Here is a 23,127-nt window from a genome sequence, read left to right as displayed (position 1 = left end):
AGGAAATAAACCCATGTCAAAGATACTGGCATCTACACATCATTATCTCTGTCCCTAGCCCTAAAATGTGGCTGACCCCATTAAAAGATGATCATAATCTCAAAGCAATAAACGTTAATTATCCAAAAGAAATTGAAAAAAGTTATTTTTTAATTAAAAGAAGGTATTAAACACAAGCAAAAGGTGAGAGAATAACACACATCATAAAGAAAATTATCCCAAAAAAAGTATCCAAAGAATCAGAAGATAGCTTCAGACAATTATGTCTTCACAGTCTCAAAAACACTTACAAATAACATGAGTTTGATAACAAAGAAACAACTTCAATAAGAATACAGACAATCGAAACCTATATGATGATGGAAATGGTAAGCTAGTAGAATGGAGAATATAAGTGGGAAAGAAAGATCTAAGCAATATAGATACAAGATCATATTAAAAATAACAATTATACATAAACATTATTGAAAATATAATGGGGCTTAATGGAAAAGCATGAACAAATTACACTAAATAAAAACAAAAGACTAGTGAGATTTTTAAATACTGAAAACAATACCTGACAACTGGAGAAAAGATTTCCAACTCACACAGAACTGGTATTCCTGAAGAATAAAGCAAGACACATGAAGGCTAAGAAAGCCCTGAATATGCAGATAAAAAGAATATACTGTATCTCAGAGGAAGAGAACATACAGAACATTCAGCAATGAGAACCTATCTGGAAGTTACTAAATTTCAGGGATAAAGAAAGATACATGTAGGCCTTCAGGAAGAAGTAACAAGTCAATTACAAAGATGGTTCTATTTTCTACTTGCTATGACAGATTAACTGATACTAAACTTCGTCTCCTGCTGTGAAATTAGAAAACTGGACAGAATATATGACACAATTGTTTCTAGATGGTGGATAACAATCAGTTTAGGACTGTGAGAATTCCCTTTTCAAAAAAAGTAAATGAACTGAGCTCCAAGACCATCACAATTGTGTGCCTTTCTGGACCACAGAACTAGCTAGAATAGTGGTCTTGCTAATTTAATGAGGTAAAGATGTGAGTTTGGAGAAGATGAAACATCTAAAAATAATAAAGTAGATAACTAGAGGAGTAGGAGATATACAGAATAAGAACTGCAAATTTCTGCACAGAGATCCCTTGAGATTTTGGCTGAGTATTAAGCTATGCACATATAGTATAAAATTCCAAAAGGACAAATAACACATCCTGGAGATTGATAAGTTTAACAATTCCTAGAGTTTACATAGGACGATGGAGAATTTTGAGTTCTAACCAGCCAGGATGGAGAGACTATCTTGAATGCCCAGAGAATTAAGTAGAGATCCCAGAAGGATCATGCTTTAGAAGTAGGCATAGAATAACCTTAGAGTAAAAGTTACTATAAATATGATGAAAGAAAGCCTAAATATCGGCCTCTGAAGGACAAGCAGGCCTGTAAGTAGGCTAAATCATTGCACACACACAAAAAGGCAAAGACATTCTTTTAAGAAGACATCAAAATCCAGGCACTCAACATGTAAAGTGACAATGTCTAGTATACAATAAAATGTTCCTAGGCATGTTAAGAAGCAGAAAGATAGACCCATGACTGGGAGAAAAAAAGTCAATAGAAACAGACCCAGATATGAGTGAGATGATGAAAATAGAAAAAAAAAATAGATCAAAACAGTTATTACCACAATGTATCAGTATTTAAAGGAAGGCATAACCATAATAAGAAATGGATGTTAAAGTAAATAAAGTTGAATTTCTAGAGACTCAAAATATAACACTTGAAATGAAAAATTCATAACATGAACTTAATGACTGATAAGACTGGGGAGAAAAAAGTAACTAAACCTAAAGATATGACAATAGAAATTACTGAATCTAAACCATAGATAGAAAAAATGCTATAGAAATATGAACAGTGCCTCAGAGATACATAGGGAAATACACAAAAGTCTAACATGTGTGATTGTAGATAGAAAAAGATAAGGGGCAGAAAAAATATTTAAAGAAGCAACAGCTAGGTTGTCAGCAAAAACAATAGTAGAATAAGAACCCATAAAAATTCCCTCTTCCATAAAATCAATGAGAAAACTGGCAAAAAAAAATCAGCATCAACAATTTCAGAACTCTGGAAACTAATGAAATGCTTACAGTAATCCAGGGAACACTTAGTCAAGAAAAATGGCCCAAACTCTTTGAGGCCAGTCCTCTATAAAAGCAGTAAGAAAACTGGCAAAATAATCTGACATAGTCAACTTTAAAATATTCTGGAAATTAACCAAAGGCTTGCAGCAATCTAAAGAGTTTTTTTTTTATTTTTTTCAGAAAAACAGTAAAATATTGATTTTTACCAGCTCTATTCCCATAAAGAGTCATGTACGCAAATATTTATAACAGTTATTAATAATAACCAAAAACTGCTGAAGGGAGAACAAATGTTTATCAAGTAATGAAAAGATAAACATGTTGTGATAAGGCTTCGTTTTTCCACATAAATGGATACATATTTCAGTCTCTCATCTATTAAAAATAAATGATAAAAAGAAAAAAGCTTTCCTCATTGCCTAAAATTCTCTAGACAGTATCTTATCTCTCTCTCCTTTATTGATAACATTTCAAGATCTCTTTACAGTGGTTGTCTCTTCTTCACTTTCCATTTATTCCTCAACCCACTCAGTTTGTTTTCTGCCTACTCACTGTATTGCAATGTTTCTTGCTATGTTAACTGATGGCCTGTGTATTCTTAAAGTCAGTAGAAACTTCTGAAATGTGGTGGCATCTCAACCTCTCAGCAACATTTCTATATTCAAATATTTTAGTTATTATTTTTGTAAGTAATCTTTTTTTCTTATAAGTGAAATCATTAGGATTTTTTCAGTATTGGACTTAAAACATAAAATCTTATACTCATAAAAATGCAATGTCCTCATAATATGTTTCACCTATTACTACTGCTCACATTCCTTTCGGGTAATATGGATTATGTTTTTGAAAAGTGGAAGTTAATAGGGTTGATACATTAAATCCTCCATCATAGCAACTTCCTGGATTTAATCCCATTGTACTATAATTGGATATATTTTGAATTTATTATATTCAGTGACTAAAATGATAGAAAAAAAGACTAAATGTGTTTACATGCCTCTAAAAAGGGCACAATGTCTCTTCTTGGCCCATTTTTAGAATGTACATAACCTGAAGCTTTATTAAAATCAAGAATTGCTTTATTCAGATTGAAACGGTTCTGTTTAAATTGTATTATTATTCATGTTATTTACCACATTAAAACCTTTAAGAATAAGCTGTCTTCTTTATAAAATGAGATATTTCCAGGGTGCCTGGGTGGCTCAGTCATTAGGTAAGCCATGACCTTCGGCTCAGGTCATGATTCCAGGGTCCTGGGATTGAGCCCCGCATCGGGCTTCCTGCTCTGTGGGAAGCCTGCTTGTGTTCCCTCTCTCACTGTATTTCTCTCTGTCAAATAAATTTTAAAAAGTCTTTAAAAACTAAGATAAAATGAGATATTGCCTTAAAGTACTTAAATTCTATTCATAAATTATAATCATGATGATAAATATCTTTTTGTAAAGCTGAAGACCTTACAAGACATTTTGCACCAAGTTGACATGAAGAAGTCCTATCATATTGCCAGTCTGGAGTGGTTCAGCTCACTTAGTCTGTCCATGCTTGATCACAAGATAGAATTTCTAATTGCTATGCCCACCCAATTCAGATTTCTCTCCTAGAGTAGTATTTGAAATTTATTGTTGTTGTTTGGTTGTTATCCTTTGGGGAGATTATAAAGACAAGAAATATTTGCCTTTTTGAAAAGTGAATCTGCTCTTTATCAAGAAAATAAGGGTGATCAAGATCAAGGTAAGGTATGGACTTCTACTCTTCAACACCAAGTTCTCCATTCCTAAGTGGGCAAAACCCTTAGCTTAAATGGGTAAAGAAATGTTTCCATGTTTGTCTTGGATTAATTCCTCTATATTTTATAATATTTTAAAACCATAATCTCTTGATATGTCAGTATTACTGATTAGTCCAAAAAGTCATTTTCATCTTCCTATCATATGAAACTTACCTAATTTAACTCCCAGAAGAAAATTTATTTTAAAATTCTGAGAAATACCTCACCGCCATCCCAGTGTACAAGTGAAGTTTCTTCCAACTCTGCAAAATATTTCAGGAAGCTACCTCTATCTAGATATGCCTTATTATAAATCATCTGCTACAGTGGAGAAGTTTCATAGACCTTCCTTTCCTTTATCAGGGAAGATAACGTCTTCCAATTTGAAAGCTAAATGTAAGAGTCAGCTCCCATTCTGAAATAATTTACACTATGACTACTTCCTATGTCATGATATCAGTAATCCATCCACGTCATATCCTCCACCAAATCGCAGTAATCTAATTCAAACTTTCTATGTACACAGCTGATCATTTTTTGTTTTTATACTTTAAGGCTTTTATGTTCAATTATATGTACATCATGCTGAAAATTCAACTACATGTCCACAGCCTACTTTTCAGATCTTGTATACCAACAAAATTGAAATATTTACCCTATACTCTATTTAGCTCACTTTTCTGAATCTTTGCCTGTGATCAACTGTGTCATTTACCTCTATCCCTCTTCTGCATAATTTAATGGAGCCAGACAGATTTAGGTTTAACAGAGTCAGACAGATTTAGCCCCAGGTTGATAACTTATATGGATATATGACCTTGGACAAATAGCCTAACTCCTATAAACTCAAGTTCTTCACATGTAAAACAAAAGTGGTCATTGGTAAACTGCCCCCATTGCCTATATAATTATTATGAAGACTGAGCAAAATATCCATTAATCACTTAGCACAATATCTGGCATATAGTACACACTCGACATATAGTAATTAGTTGGTATTTTAGGGTGCTAATGTATAGTATTCCTTCTTGCCACATGCAGTAACTGAACCAATAACTGAAGGAGACCAAGGAATCAGTAGAAGAACAACAAAGAAGCCCCCTATTACTGATAATACTAATACAGAAGAATGTGGCTTAGATATTTGAGAACAATAAGCTTCCCAATACTCTAGAATTAGGCAGACACCCTGGCAAGACCTAGGCAGCATTAAATAATCACAGACTCTTTGCTGCAATGGCATTAGGTAAAATTTATGGCATGGAAAAATAAGACATAATTTGCCCTCTCTATAATCAGCCCTACTACTAAAGGGAAACAGTACATGCCCTCCCAAAATATGTCTCTTTGGCCTAAGCATTATCTTGAACTAGTTATTTTTAAGAACAGACACAGGAAAAACTCTGAAGATAACTTTTTATAAGGGAAATTTATACTTATAAAGGAAATCTCCTTTTCTAAGAGTGTCTCCTTTTCTGTACCAAAAAGAGAAGGATGACTCTAAATATCCAGAAACTCTTTATCAGTGGAGAAGGCCCCCAACCTAAATTTATATAGCAACTTCACCATTGTCTACTATGCTTTTCCTGGTCACCTTCCATTAACAGGCTTCTCCCAACTCCCCAAATCTTATGTCTTTAGTTGAAGAATGTATTTAAGTTGATGGCTTGGACCATTTCAGAGAGTTACTCAGTTTTCCTGGATCATCCCCATGTATACAGGAGGTATATATGTTATTAAGCTTCTGTTTATTTCTCTCCTGTTAATCTGTCTTTTATTATAGGGAGGTCTCAGCCGAGAACTACAAAGGTAGAGGGAAAACTATTTTTCCTTCTCTACACTACCAACAAAGATAAGGAGAGAGGGAAAAATCTACACATGTTCTGTTCCTTATCCCAAAAACTCATGAATGAGATAAGTGACCTCATCTTCCTTAAGGAGAAATGAATGAGTGGGTGAGAAGTGGGCTCTTTTCCTCCAAGTTACAGGTTCTATATTATCTCTTCACAAAATCCTTTCTGACCTTTCTACTCTGAAGTAATTTTAATCCTCTCTGAATCTTCCTTGGTCAGTATGTGTGCCTCTCTTAAAATACAGATCATATTACTCCAGAAATGATCACTATTATTTATGCCTATATTATTTTCACTACATCCATTTGTGTAATAATTATTTCTTGATCACTCTCCCTGTATCAGGCAATAAGCCAAGTGCTGTTTAGGGAGATAGACAATAATTTCCTTGATGGAATACTCTATATCTCTTCTCTTCTTTGTAGCCCCTTGACTCTTACTATTTGCTCTATAAAATTTAATGGAATGAATGAACAAATAGTTAAAGGTAAAAGTCACTGTTTGTCTCAGCACTGGGAATAAAAATGAAAACAACCAAATTCTCTGTTTGAAGTATCACATTTGAAATTAGTAAGTACTCAATTTCCACATGAAATGTTTGAAATACTAGTGGTTCTGCAGAATATGTTCACATACAAAGTATTAACATAACTAACACAACTAAACACAACTAAATTTCATTAGTATAAATTTATACACAAAGCATTTGATGTAATAGTTGCTAGTCAGAACCAGCTGGCATACTCTTATATTTAAAAGATAGTGCCAAAAAAGTGCCAAACAGATGAGCAAATCGTTGGAAAAGCCACTGCATTATAGCTTGCAGACAAGTCCAAAAGTCTGAACAGTCTCACAATTCCCAACTTGCTGCTCAAGTGTACATGGTAATTGTTGAAGTAAAAATCTTGCCCAGTATTGTAAAAATTTTAGATTTCATGCAATATAAGAGTACAATTCAAGCTCATTTACTTTCACAGTAAGATACAATTTTGACCATTCAAGACTTTAGTGTGAATATGATTTAACTAGTAGAACTTATTAAAATGTCCTTTCCTGGGCTCCATTCCAAAGATTCTGATTGCTTTTGCTTGGGCTAGGACCCTAGAATCTGCAATTTATAGGCACGGGAAATCCTTACACAAGTAATCACTGGGCCATACAATACATGAAAAACACTGTTCTAAGATTCATTTTCCAAACATCTAGACAGAATAACTTTCACATAATTTCTTCTGACCTTAAAATAGGACTCAATTATATGTAGAGGAGAAAAATAATTTTCCCTTTACCTTTTCAGGATCTTAGCTGAGCTCTCCCTGTAATAAAGAGACAGATTAACAGGACAGAAGCAAACAGAAGTTTAATGTACACCTCCTGTATACTTGGGAGATACCTAGCAAAACTGAATGACTTTCCCAAATGACCCAAGTCACCAGTTTAAATATCATCTCCAGATAAAGACAAAAGCAAGATCTGAGGGATTGCCTGGAAATCCATTAGACTTGTCCCTCTTCAAGGCAACAGGCTATGGATCAAAACTCAAGTTCCCTCAATTTTAAGGTCCCCAAATTTGGGGAGAGTTCCATTAGTACTTATCCTAGAACTAAACCCAATGTACTGAGGCATATCTTGGGGTCCCTTCCCAGAGAGATCTCATCTCTCTTCCTTTCCCATGAATACTGCCCCTATCCCCAGCTGGGAAGATCCTACCTGGCCTGCTAAGGCAGGAATAATTAGTTTTGATCAATCAGTGGTATTACTGTATCCTGAAAGACATTCTTCTATAATAACATATAAGGCCAGAATTGCAATTCTTGCTGCTGAGAAGCCCCAGGCGATTGTAACTGGAAAGTTTTTCCTTTAAAAGTTAAATCTTCCAGAGGCTTCAGAAGTTTATTTGGAAACCAGAGTATGAGCACTGCCTGTTTCTTTTCCTTAGGATTTCTTCGGATACAACTCTCAGCTGTATCATGACAAAAAAGTACTATGGAACAAAGAAGTCAATAGGTGGATTGTGAAGAGTAGTCAAAACTTGGAGAAGTGACCTGTATGGAGATTAATATCGCTGTCTGTCTATCTCTGTCTCTGTTTTCACCCTCTCCTCTCCACTGCTCCCCCTTGCCTCCCCACCTCCCTCAGCTTTGCCAAGAAGGCCTCATTCTTGGTGCAGAGCAGGACTGGCAACTGGAACTCCAGCAGAAACCAGACTGACTTTCTAGAGAAACAAAGGAAAGGAGCCCCAGCAAGGTAAGGAGCAAGGGAGAAATACAGAAAAGAGAACCAGAAAAACATAAACCCCTATTTGTGTGCATGAAACCACAGAAGTCTCAACATCGACCCTAAACTATGTGTGCATAGTACAAACCCAAAGCAGTGTAGTAAAGGCTAAGAAAACTGAAATTATATTTGAATTAGTCATAAAAGTCTCAGCCTAAACCCTGAAGCAAAACAAACATCAAAAATAGAAAGGTCTCTTATAACCAAATAACAGGAAAACAAACATCCCAATAAAAATGGTGAAGTATTTAAACAGGCCCTTCACAAAGGATATACACATGGGTAATGAATACACAAGAACATGCTAGACATCATCAATCATTATGGAAATACAAAGTAAGCCACAAAAGTATACCACTACATAACTGTAAAGGAGATGAAAAGACAGAGAGTACCAAGTGTTGGTAATGGTGGAAAAAAAAATACCACCTTAATTTCCTAGGCTAAAAACTAGAAAAAATACCAATATCCATCAACGGATGAAGAGATAAACTATGGTATGTCCATACAGTAGAATACCACTTAGCCTTACAAAGGAGTAAACTATGAATCTCAAATTAATATACTGAGCCAGAAAAGCCAAACTAAAAAAATACATATCTTATAATGCCACTTACAAAATATTCTAGAAATTACAAATTAATCTCTGGTGATATAAAGCAGATCTTGTGTTTCCTCTGAGTTGGATATGGAGGATGGGTGATGAAACTATTTATTATCTAGTTTGCTATTATTATTTCATGGTTGAACACATATGAAATTGCACACATTAAATATGTGTAATTTGTTGTTTGTCAGTTATACCTCAACAAAGTTATAAAAAAGTAGCAAACACAAATGAATATATACACACACAAATATACTCTTCAGAATACATAAAACATTTGCCAATTCACATTGTTATGCACTATGGTTAAGAGTGGGGCCTCTAGGGGGCGCCTGAGTGGCTCAGTGGGTTAAGCATCTGCCTTTGGCTCTGGTCATGATCCCGGAGCTCCGCATTGAGCTCCACATCTGGCTCCCTGCTCAGCAGGGAGCTTGCTTCTCCCTCTCCCTCTGGCTGTTGCTCTCCCTACTTGTGATCCCTCTCTCTCTCTCTGTCAAATAAATAAATAAATAATCTTTAAAAATAAAAAAAAAAAGTTTGGGGCCTCTAAAATTATTTGGCCTGGGTGAGAAATCCAACTACTTATTAGCTATGTGGCCTGAAGCAAGTTAATTACCCTGCCTGAGTCTCAGGTTTACTGTTTATAGAATAGGAATAAAAATGTTACCTATAAAAAGTAAACCAATAGTTTTAATTGGATTTAATCTAAAAATCACATTATTTAATATAACTTACTAAAACCTGCATGGCCTTTCCTCTTTCTGTTGTTTTCAGCTTCACTTCTCACCGTTCTGCATTTTACTCCAGACATATGCCATATTCTTTTGTCTTTCTGTGCATTAGCATGTGCTACAAGTGCCTTGTCTAAAACACTTGGGCCCAGATATTGTACAGAAATCAGATATTAGATTTTAGGAAGTAACACAGGGCATATATTACATACTACCTAATACCCTAGTGGAGTTTGGAGCAGCAACCTCTAATCAAACACACCAATGTTTAGGTTTAAAGCCATATCCACATTTAAATATTTACATGTTAGACAAATAGGCCATAAAATGCCTCACATGAGTGCCAATCAGCTTTAGCTATTATGTAAGTTAGGAGCAGTTCAAGTTCTACTGACAACTAAGTTTTTAAAATATATTTTCATGGTTTTGATGATTTCAGAATACTAATACAAGATTGCCAACCTATCTTTCTTTGATATAGAGTTACTTTCCCCATAGGCCTTTTCCCCTCACCTTGTATTCTCTACCCAGTCCGGCTCATCCATGGCCAAATTGTTTGTTTTGACCTATGTACATATGATCCTACATTTTTATTCCCAGTCTGAAATTCACTCTGTATATAAAAGTGTTTACTTAGCATTTCTATGCAGAAGTCTCATAGATACCCCAAGCTTTTTATATTCAAAACTAACTTCTTGATTTTCTCTGCCCATCCTGCTCTTCTTCCCATCTTCCTCATCTTAACCCATTATACCTCCATTCATCCAGTTGTTCAAACCAAAATGTGGTATCATCCTTGATTTCCTTGGTGGCCTAATCTGAAATGTGACATCCTTGATTTTTCAAGTCCTCTTCCAAACCATTATTCACATAATGGCCAGAGTGACCTTTCTAAAACAAATTGAGTTGTTATCATTTCTTGGCTTAGAACACTTCAGTAAGTGTTCTAGTGCCTGCTTTCCTCTCAGTTCCCAATTTGCCTGTTAGTCAAGGTGCCCAAGGCTACTGGCTTTCTTTTTTTCTTCTGATCCTCACTTGACTCCTCTTCTTCCTTCATATCTCACCCTAATGGTCACTTCCTTAAGAAACTTTTCCTGACAACCCAGTATAAATTAGGACCCTGATACAGATATACCTTCTAATGCTTTCTCCTAGAATGCATGCATATGTAATAGCTAATAGTTCAAACTGTAAGACACCAAAATATAGTTATAGTGGTATATGGGGAGGAGCACTCTTCTTTAGACAAGGATTTTAGTAACAAAAAATACACTTTTTTCTATTTTCAGAAAATTCAGAAAAGAACACTTCGATTCCTTTGTAACTTCAGATTTCCCTTGAGAAAATGTTGAGATGTGCAACTGGGAAGGGATTAAAGTTTTAGTAAAACAAACTAATGGACAAAAGATTAATAGATAATACATGAAAAAGAAAAGGAGGGGGGAAAGCCTGGGAAATCTAGGCAGACTTCTCTACTGCTTGCTAACGTTTTTCTGAGAATAGAGACCATTGCATAGGCTCAGAAGGCAGTTTAAATCCTTGCTTAACACTATTTCTGTGACCCTCTACAAAACATTTAACCGATAGATGTCTGGGTGGCTCAGTGGGTTAAGTGTCTGCCTTTACTTCAAGTCATGATCTCAGGGTCCTGGGACTGAGTCTTGTGTTGGGCTCCCCTCTCAGTGGGGAGTATGCTTGAAGATTGTCTATCTCTTTCCCTTTGCCACTACCCTGTCTCTCTCTCAAATAAATAAATAAAATATTAAAAAAAAAACATTTAACCTATCTGTACCTTACTTTCTTCATGTCTAAATGGATGGTTGCCATCCATCTGAACTATCTCCCAAAGTTATTCTGAAAACCAGAAAGGATAACAAATGTGTGTTCCTAATTGTAAATTTTAGCAAATTGTAAATCCAGTGACTCAAAGTGAGCACATCATAATTATAAGAGCTAACATTAAATATTCCAAATATCTGTCTCTGGGGCAAGAACGTTGCTAAATTTACTCTTATTCTGAGTACATTTTGCAAATAAGGTGTCAGTAAACTCTAAAATGCCCCTCCCACTTCTGCCCCTTATGTAAGAGCCTGTCCCCACTTCCTTGCCTTTCTCCTAGGATGGTCAGCATATGCATATCATAAATTATTCCAGAAGAAAGAGCAAAGCTTACCATTTCTTATATAATGAAGAAACATATTAAACATGCTTTTTGTGGTGATTTTTTCATAGGATGCTGTATAGATTTTATTGCTGCTATAACAAATTAACTTAAAACAGCATTCAATTATTATATGACAGTTCTGTAGGGTGGAAGTTCAACTTTGGTCTCACTGAGCTAAAACTGCAGTGTTGGTAGGTCTGTGTTTCTTACTAGAGGCTTTGGGGAAGATTCTGCTTCTACATGCATTGAGTCTATTGGGAAAATTCAGTTCCTTGTATTGTGCTTGTGGAACTGAGGGTCCCTGATTCAGTGCTGGCTTTTGGCTGGGGGTTGCTCTCAGCTTCTGAAGAGCAATCACATTCCCTGGCTTATGACTCTCTTCTACCATCTTCAAAGTAAGTCCCCATATTTAAGAATCTCTTCTGTCTCCAGTGGGAGAAAGTTCTTTGCTTATAAGAGCTCATGTAAGTAAAGTGAACATGCATGGATTTTCTAGATAATCTCCCCATCTTAAAGTCTGTACTCTTAAATTGCATCTATTCATTAAGCCATATGTATGTGGAGTTCCACATAAATGAAGACCTTTTATCATGTAAATTAACATATTTACAGATTCCAGGGATTACAGTGTGGATATATTTGGGAAATCATTATTTTGTCTACCACACAGTTTCTGTATTGTATGCTTACGAATTTTTCCCACCAAATGGGACATTATTTGAAGCAAGAGTACACATATATTTGAATAGATATGTTGATAGTGCATGAATGATGGTGACAAGTAATGCACTGTTCTTTGATTTATTAAGTCCAAGCAGATGGCCTTTATGTGTGTGTGGAGAGGGAGGTGTTGAGAAGAGAAAGCATTAAAGACTGGGTCAGTTCTCCTAGAAAATGGAATTAGTCTATTTTTTATTATTTTGTGATTAGTTGTAAGTTCCTAAAATTTTTATTCAAATAAGAAAAATAAAAGGATATTTAGCTTTAAACTTTCATATATAATAGGAAAGAAACAGAGGAATTCTCAGTTCTTTTGATTCAAGAATAATTTTTAGGAATTATTGCGTGTGTGCAAGTTACAATTGAGAAAGAAGCTAAAAGAAACTTAGGAAATAAAGAGATAGGCACTTTGATGACATAAAAGGAACAGAGCTCAAGGAATGCACCTTTGAAGAGAAGTTCCTCAGGCCCAATATCTAGAACCTATAATATTTATTAGCAACAATAAAATTGCTCTCTTGGAGCCCAAGTTAATATGGTTAATCCATCTGATCAGACCATAAACTCTAAGATTGTGTGCACATTCACAGCAGGGCTCATGTAATGGGGAAACAGCAAAGAAAAATAAAAGTATATATCCTGTAAATGATAAAATAGGCTAACTGAATGTGCCTTATCTGTATGATGAGATGGAAAACTCAAGAGAAAAGATACTTTCCAGAAATCAAAGAAGGGAGAATATTTCTGCAGAACTATTAGGAAATAAATTCTGCATAGTTGGTAGTTTTTAAAGTGTATATTATGGAGCACCTTGTTACTGACTTTTACACCCAACAAAATAGTCTGTCCATGTATATTTAGACTTTAAATGTCTTTAAGAGAGACTCTCTGATTTTCATTTATTCTTAAATCAAAATACTTAATCTATAAGAATAGCACTTATATTCTATTGAACTGTTGATGCATCCAATTTTTATCATGTCATTTTAAAAAAGTGATGAATTTTTGGGTGCCTGGGTGACTCAGTGGGTTGAGCCTCTGCCTTCGGCTCAGGTCATGATCTCAGGGTCCTGGGATCAAGCCCCACATCGGGCTCTCTGCTCAGCGGGGAGCCTGCTTCTTTTTCTCTCTCTCTGCCTGCCTCTCTGCCTACTTGTGATCTCTCTCAATCTGTAAAATAAATAAAATATTTTTTTAAAAAAGTGATGAATTTTATTATGTATGATTCCATAAAAAACCATATCTGTAGGGATATGTATTGGGAGCAAACAAGAAAACAAAAACACAGATTTAAAGAATAACCTTCCCTGAAAGTATTCTGTACCAGTTTTGGAACTATATATATTCGTTGAGAAAATAACCCTTTTAATCAGAGCTTTCAAATTTATTAGTCTACAATAGTACATACTTATTATCATATTTTATTTGTGGCTACAATACTGACCTTTATATATCTTTACTCTTTCATTTTTATTGCTTCTTTAAACTTATTCATTTGTCTTTCATTGCTATTTTCAAAACCAAGATCTTTTTATTTAGTGATCCCACAATTTTATTCTATTGATAATTAAATTTAATGAATTGCTCTATCCTTTTCAAATCTTACTGCCTGCTATCCTTAAGTTTCTTTTATTTCCTAGCTTCTTGAATTGAATGCTTAATTTATTTTCAAGTCTTCTTGTATTAAAATAAGAACACTTAAAGCTATTGATTCTTCTCTAACTACAGAATTTGTCACATTCTCTGTGGTTTAAATTGCAGTGTGATTAATTCCTGTGATTTCCTATAAAGTAAAACATTAAAGTTTGGGTTACTCCTTTATACCAAGAGTTATTTAAAAAGAGTTTCAAAGTTTCCAACTGGTTTTATTTTACATTTGCTGAATTTTTATTAGAAACTCCATTGCTAGTTGCATTTTCTCTATAGGGTCTGTATAATATACTATTCCTTTCTGTTTTGTCATGTTGCTGCTATGGGAAAGAGAATCTGTCCTTCTGCATTTTCTGAATAGTTATCATTGGTATGTCAAAAAGTTATTGGTTTTTATATGTTGGCTTTGTGATCAACATACTAAATTTTCTCCTTGTCTAGCAGTTTTTAGTATAAATCAGCAGATTTATATTTTGAATTACCTAGTATATCTTCCCATCATCTGCACATGATGCTTATTCTCTGCTCTCTTTTCTAATGTTTACTTCTTATTTTATCCTCTTCTCTATTCACATTTGCATTGACTAGTACTTTTAGAACTTTCAGGAAAACAAGATAGTCAGCATCATTGCCTCCTATCTGATTTTAATGAGAATGTTTTCAGCATCTCACAAATGAGTGTGTTAAGGAAGCTTCCATCTATTCCTATGTCACCAACAATAAAACAAATCTGAATTGACCTATTAATATGGTGGAATACATAAATATATTAATGCTTTCCCAGTATTAAATAATCCCCACATTCTGAATAAATCCTGTTTAGCTGTAGTAAATTAATCTTTTAATGCACCACTGGATTCTCTTATTAATATTTTGTTTAGGATTTATACATTAAAATCTTCTGGGATTTTCTTTTTGTTTTCTATTTTTGAGTCTCAGCATTTTGCCAATTTCCTAAAAAAATTGGCAGCTCTCATTCTCTTTCTATATTTTGTAACAGTTTAAGTAATATCAAAACTATTAGACCTTTACCTATTTGAAATAATTCACTATGAAATTAACTTGACCAGGGAATAGATTTAAGGGAAAGGAAGTAGTTCTTGTGAAATGTTCTGTCTCAGATTTTGTGACATTGTTCCTAATATTTTGGGTCTAGCTGAGAAGAAAACAGAAAATTTTATTTTATCATTTTAGTAATTTATTATTTTATAAATCTATTATTTGTCAAATTTAATATTTATTTACCAAATCCAAGGGCTTCTTTTCCACTGAAAGTAGGAGGAGAATAACAGTTGGAGTCAAATATATGTAATTAAAAATTAATTCATTTACCAAATATTTTTCAGTATTTATTAGACATTGCGCTATATGCTAGAGACAAAGTGATTAGATAAGACTACTGCCCTCATGAAGTTTAGAGTCTAGTAGAGAAGACAGTGATTTAACAAATATCTACACAGACAGATAATTAGTAATTGCTAGAAATGTAAATGAATGAAATAGGGTTATTTTATTTTGATTTTTTTTAAAGATTTTATTTATTTATTTGACAGACAGAGACACAAGCAGGCAGAGAGGCAGGCAGAGAGAGAGGAAGGGAAGCAGGCTCCCCGCCAAGCAGAGAGCCCGATACGGGGCTCGATCCCAGGACCCTAGGATCGTGACCTGAGCCAAAGGCAGAAGCTTTAACCCACTGAGCCACCCAGGTGCCCCGAAATAGGGTTATTTTAAAGAGAATCCTGGATTTGAGAAGGAAGCTTAGGATTGGGTAGTCAGGCTATTCCTAGGTGAGTAAGTGACATTGAAGTTGAGATTTACAATTATGACTTTGGAAACAAAAGTGGAGGGAAAAGTACTCCAGTCAAATGTTATAGCACAGGAAATGTCCTGATTTGGAAAACAATTTGGTATTCTCAAGGAACTGAAAGGGGTCGGAAAGACTCATCACACAAGTACAAGATCAAGAGTGGTATTAAGATGAGGCTAGAGTCATAAGCAAAGGGAAAGCTTCACAGCTTTCTTCTCCCTGCCTGTGAACTAGGGTTCCTGATGTTTACTCTTACGCCTCTTCTTTGGCCATCAGCAGACATGGAAAAGATATTTAAGCTGAGCACATAAAATTAACAGAATATGTAATTCTTTGTTGTTGTGAAGGCTTATGGTTAGTTAGAATAGTGCTTCTATTTTCTAAATCAAATGAGTGCTCATGTCAGGAACCCATAAGGGCAGCATCAAATGCTGTCTAGGTCAAGAAAATGCTGAGGTGGAGTTGGATACTCATTCCCAGTGCTTGTACCCATACACTCATGCATTGGAGTTGGATCCCCAAACTACCCAATGTTCTGTCCTCTCCTCTAGGCCCTGCTGCTCTGAAGTTGAGACTGTCTCAGGGTTCTGTCTAGTATCAGAAAGACACATGGGCTGCATTGCTCTTCTCTCAATCTTTTATGTTCTGTACTGTACTCTGAAGAAAATAATCAATGTTTCCTACTTGTGAGTAATACCTTTATGTAGTATATATCCCTGATATTTTTTCTCAATTTTATATTTTCTTTTAAGTTTAACAGGGATGGGAAGAGAAGAATAGTTAAGCATATTTATTCAGTTTCTTATTTTGAACTGAAAGTCTGAAGAGCTTCAAATTTGAAAAGACATATTATCTGCTCTTGGTTCTCAGTTAAATAAGAGAAAGCATATATTCTCAAAAGCAAGAGATGGAAATTGAGATGAAACAATATATTAAGATGCACAGGACACTGGATGAGATAAGCAATAAACATGAGTTAATTGTAAATGCCATAAAAGAATTTAAAATTGAATAAGGTTAGGCATTAACCAATATTATTACTGTAAAAAAATTGAATCAGTCATGTGGAAATAAGCCTGAGAAGCAAAAATGCAGAGGACTCAGAGAGAAAAGATTATGATAAGAGGGAAGATTACAGAAGTGGGTGAAGATAGAGAAGAAAGGGTCAACATATGGATAATTTGTTTTCCTGCAGAAAAGAGCAGGATATAATTTATGGAATGAATCTGCATTTTTATAATAATAAAACAATCAAAAGAAAGTACTTTAAGCAATGCAATAAATATGGGAGAAAACAAGGAAAGAGTAAGGGAGAGAGAAAAAGAAGACAAAAAGAAGATTAGAAACTAGATATTCAGTGAGACTCTTAGTATTAATACCCTATTAAAGCAAAACCCCAATGTTCATAGCAACAATGGCCACAATCGCCAAATTGTGGAAAGAGCCAAGATGCCCTTCAACAGATGAATGGATAAAGATATGGTCCATATACACTATGGAGTATTATGCCTCCATCAGAAAGGATGCATACTTAACTTTTGTATCAACATGCAAGGGACTGGAGGAGATTATGCTGAGTGAAATAAGTCAAGCAGAGAAAATCGATTATCATATGGTTTCACTTATGGAGCATAAGGAATAACATGGAGGACATTGGGAGAAGGAAAGGAAAAGTGAATTGAGGTAAATTGGAGGGGTAGATGAAGCATGAGACTGTGGACTCTGAGAAACAAGCTGAGGGTTTTGGAAGAGGGCAAGAGGGTGGGAGGATGGGCAAGCCTGGTGGTGGGTATTAAGGAGGGCACGTATTGCATGGCGCACTGGGTGTGGTGCATAAACAATGAATCTTAGAACACTGAAAAAATAAAATAAAATAAAATAAAATAAAACAAAATAAAGGAAAAAAACCTTAAAAAAAAGCAAAACCTTTGTTTTCAGGTTTTCAAATTATGCTCAGATTCTATTTTCCCTAGTTGCTATATTTTTAAAACTGAGTCTAATGAAAAATGTTTTTTTTTCATTGGAAAATAATTAAAAGTATAATACAGAGAATAAAAATTATCATAGTTCTAATTTCTGTCCATTCTTTCTTTATATGTATATCTGTAAGTAGGTTGAGATCAACCTTCAAATACAATTTTGTATTCTGATTTTCAACTTTTTTCATTTTGCCATGTCATCAAAATTCTTCACAATGGCTTGTGAATTTTCCATTGTGTATATTTCCCAAAATTAATGCAGTATTCCCCTAATGCTTTGACTTAAAAGGAATGATGATAGTATTAACTTTCTTTAAAACGAGCACCTACTTAAAGGCAGCAGTTGTTTTCTGCATAAATAGAGGAGTTTCTGTTGAAAAGTACAATGGGAACATATATACATAAGACTAATGACTAGAGGGAAGTAAAATTCCATCAGCACTAATCAATGCTCATAGAGTTAATATGATAGAGTTTCCTTCAGTGATAAATGGGTAATGCATGTCAATCAAGGAAAATGGTCATTTAGCATTATTTCATCAATTTGAGTAATTTACATTATTATTCATTCAAATTGTGATTTACATCTAAAATTGTATCATGGGTTATAACAGGAAGTGGTCCTTTGTAGAATAGAATATTTAACATACAGAGCTGCAAGGGAAGTGTTCCATATAAATTAAATAAACTAAAACAGGGGACACCTGAGTGGCTCAGTCAGTTGAGCTCCGGACTCTTGATTTCTGCTCAGATCATGATCTCAGGGATTTGAGATCAGTCCTGCCTCTGGCTCTGTGCCCAGGGGGAGTATGCTAGAGATTCTCCACTGTTCCTCTCCCTTTGCCCCTCCCCCCCTCACAGGCACACACATGCTCTTTCTTTCTCTCTCAAATAAATAAATCTTTAAATAAGCTAAAACAGAAGCTTAATTTTCCCCAATAAAATAATTCCAAACAAAAATCAACATTTGTTTAACACCTAATAAAGGAAAAGAAACTCAGGAGTGCATTCGATAATTTTAACTAAAGATTTCTTTGAAATCCAATTGTAACATTTTAATGGTTACATTCAAAATAATTTAAACCTGTCAAAATTTATCATTTTCTTCTCAAAATGGTATTGCAATTTAATAAGAGATATGATATTACATCTTATCATAGGTACAATATTTACCAAATAGAACTAAGAGTCATCCATATGCTTGTGGTTAGCGTCCCAGTACCTCTGCTTACTATTCTATGGTGTATCAAGACTCACATGAATTTCCTAATATAGCATGATATATATAAACTGTGGAGGTATGCACACCTATATTCTAATCTAGCCTTATCAACCAACGAGCTAGGAGATACCAGGAAAATTCCTTAACCTCCAAGAGTCACATTTTCCTCATCAGGAAAACAGAGGTAATAATTGTAGCTTAAAGGACTCATACTATACCTGGAACATAGTAGATGTGCATTACTAATGTTGCTCTCAGTTTCCTAATCTGTAATTAGTCACACTGAAAGGACTGAATAACAGTATTTATAATAGCTTAAAATGTTAATATATTTAATCTCATTGCCATAGAAAAGACATACATATATAGACACACACATACACACAAAGGCATGCGCAAAAATCATGCTGTATGGAACAGCATAGTTTCTAGCTGAATAAACAGCTCTGAATATGCAACTGAACATAAGAAAGACAACTGAAATCCATTTACTGAGCCATTTTCAGTTATCCTTGCCTGTAATATCCATTGCCTAGATAACCCCATGATGAATAGCCATGTTAAAGTAAATTATAGATTGAGAGAAGCAAAAAGACAGTTAGATATAGTCCTTCATTTATTTTCCATTCTGTTGCTTAGACACCTACTCCTTGGAATTTCTAATGTAATATGACTTGATATTGTCACATAGCCTTCCAAATGGGGGGAAGGGAAAACTAAAGAATGGCAAGTAACAATTGAGGTTTTATTAAAAAGTTAAAATAAAGGACTTTTTCTGTACTAAGTGGAAAACTTTTAAAACAAATACTGCTTAAATCGAGATATGTCGACACACGATTTTTATTTTACAAATTCCAATTATTTAATGCTTCATTAAAATTTATTTTGGTTCATAATAGTTTAGTTCAGATTTTTAACAACTGCACTCAATGTCTATGCATGTTACACTGAATGTATAGGATATCCTCATTTTTACAACAAAGCCACAGAAATATACCATGCTAATTATAATTTCAAAATGCCTATAAATTATTCTTATGGTATATGTAGTACATTTGTCCACACAATTTATTTGTAAAATACATTCTCTAAATGTTCAATTCTTTGATTATCCTATTGCTCATTAAATTTCAATAGTCTTTACTATAGCCACATTGGTATTTCGTCCATATTGTTCCCTCTACTCAGAATTTTTTTTTTAATTCATGTCTTAACCTGGCTATTTATTACATATCCTTTAAACATCAAATGACATGTCCTTCCTTTAGGAAAGATTTCAGGGACCTCCCTGTAAATATCAATTCTTGATCATGTATTCTTCAGTCTCATAACACTCATTGTAGTATCATAGAAATTTGTTTCGTCATTTGTTTAAAGTCTGTTTCTAACACAAAGTAGTAAGTTCTGTGAAGGTAGGAACCCTGCCTGCTTTAGCTGAACTACTGTATCTCCAGGGACTTACACAAATATGGCAGAGTTGGTAGGCATATGATAAATACTTGATAAATGAATGAATAAATGAGTGAATAAAATAGATATTAATCTCCATGAAATTCAGTTTCCCTGTCTGTAAGGTAGAAATAGTGATACCCACCTCATACAGATTTTCTTATGATTGATTTGGCTATAATTGATGTGAAAACATAGCAGAGCACCTGGTGTGTACCATGTGTTAAATAAATGACAGTACTCATGAACATCTCCACTTCTGAAGTTCACAGCTGAGTAAGTAAGGCAGGCAAGTAAACAAGCTACTGCAAGTATGAGAGAGTCAGAGGGGAAGTACAGAATAAGGTGCTATGGGAGTTTACCACAGACATACTTACTCTAGGTAGGGGTGGATCTCCCTAAGAAAGGAATGAATGATTGGTAAATTAATAAATTAATAAAAGAATAAATGAAAACTATGAATTCTAGGTACAATGCTAGGTTAAAGAAGTAAAGATAATTAGTCACAGTCCCTATGTTAAAGAGATTATGGTCTATTGATCTTCTATGTTGACATTTCCTCTACAAGTTATCTTCAAAATACAATAACTAGCAGAAGTATCTTATAAATGAAATCTCACAAACCCTCTTATTTTTTTTTAAATTGAGAAATACAGGGTTAAATTGGCTAGTTTATTTTAACAACACATTTTCACACAATCGACTTGTCTAATCTTCTACGTTCTTTGGTGTTGGATAGTCACAGTCTTTAACATACCCAGTGTGTTGATAACTACATAATTCCTTGGAATGATAAAAAACATCCCTTTGAGGTACAGATTTAGAGAAAATTGCCTAGTCTTTGATAGAAATTTGCCTCTATATAATATGGAGTGTTCATATCCTTTATCATTCTGACTATAAACATTTGAAGTTTCAGAAGAACAAACCAATAGCCTTTCTTAGGTTGTTCAGTCTATTAAGCACAAGCCCTTGCACTTAGTGCTTGATATGTAATATAAAGCATTTATTTTAATTAATTAGATCAATATGTATTTGTTAGGTTAGAAAAAAAAACTCCTTTGTTAACTCTCAATTTCCATGGAATATTTTATTGTTGTTAAAAGGGAGATAGCAAGCCCCAAATTGAGTCACTTATGCTAAACCTCATGCCAGCAATCCCAGACTTGATACCTAATCAAACTGTAGCTTCAATAGCTCAGGAATATAACTTTTATCCAGTCACACTAGAATTACCTGGTTAGCGCTAGTGAGGCAATCCACCCAAGAGGCCCTTCTGTTCCCCTTAGGAAATAAGATATTCTTTGCTAATATTTTCCTTTTTCCACCTACCCTCATGCCTTTAAAACTTTTCCACAGCTTGGTGGAGCTCCTTTCTATTGCTAGATGGGATGCTGCCCAATTCATCATTGAATAAGGCCAATTTGATTTTCAAATTTACTCAATTGAATTGTTAACACTGTAGAAAGTTGGCATTATGATATACAGATGGAGAGGAGAAGTGAGTTGGGGAAAATTGGAGGGGGAGACAAACCATGAGAGACTGTGGACTCTGAGAAACTGAGGGTTTTAGAGGAGAGGGGAGTGCGGGGTTGGGTGAGCCTGGTGGTGGGTATTAAGGAGGACACATATTGCATGGAGCACTAGGTGTGGTGCATAAACAATGAACCTTGGAACACTGAAAAAATAAAATGAAAAAAATTAAAAAACGATATACAGATGTTTTTGGGAAAGGGAAGAGAAATGTACTCACCTATATATTTGAATTTGCTTCATTTGGATATTATTTAATAGCAGCATATCCTGTTCAGCAACACAAGAAATATATTTGTCATGTTATCATTAGATAGAAGCTCATTTGAAGTCATTTCTGCAACTACTGATTCTATCAAAGGTACAAATTTTTACCCTTGCCATAAAAACAGATTCTTAGATGGGTAGGGCCAGGGGAAGCCCTTTTTATCTTGACCTACCTAATGAAGAAGTTATTTCTTAACCTATGGGAAAACAGTAGAATGATTATTATGACTATAGTGATTATTAATACTATATTTTTAAAACTGAGGTACCACTAAGTGGGCATAATCACTAATTCACCACAACTTGTTCAGAAATATAGTAAAAATATTCCCATTCCTTACCTCATCTCCTTCCCCAACCCAGGTAATATATCAAAATTAGAAACTTACATTAACATAAAGCAAACATCCATAATTCACATTAGATGTTTTAGCATGAAATTCACATTAGATGTTTTAGCATGAAATTAGGTGATTTCAGAATTACAACACATTAGATTAACACTGAAGAATGATGAATGTTAAAATCCCACTCAACAAAATCTCTTAGCTGAAGAGAAAAAAATGTATATATCCTTAAACCTATATATTATTATTACACTATGAGGTTATATAATAAAATCAATGTGCATCATTTAGTCACTCTTCAAATATAAATACACTCCTGGGTTTCCTGGAAATGTGGATGAAATGAAACATTACTGCACTTAAAATGGAACACCAACTATAATCAATGCTAGTCAAATATATATTTTTAATAAAAATTCATTTGTAGATTTTTTTTAAATCTGAAAAAAATCTCCAAGTCCAAATAGATTCACTGGTGAATTCTACCAAACATTTAAATAAGAAATAATACCAATTTGATACAAATTCTTCCAGAAAATTGAAACAAAGGGTATACTTCACAAATCATTCTCTGAAACTAGTATTACTGTGATACCAAAA

The sequence above is a fragment of the Enhydra lutris genome, unplaced genomic scaffold (genome assembly GCF_002288905.1).
Source record: "Enhydra lutris kenyoni isolate GAN:26980312 unplaced genomic scaffold, ASM228890v2 scaffoldscaffold65, whole genome shotgun sequence".
Taxonomy (NCBI): Eukaryota; Metazoa; Chordata; class Mammalia; order Carnivora; family Mustelidae; genus Enhydra; species Enhydra lutris.
The sequence above is the reverse complement of the archived record's forward strand: the minus strand, read 5'-3'. Positions refer to the sequence as shown.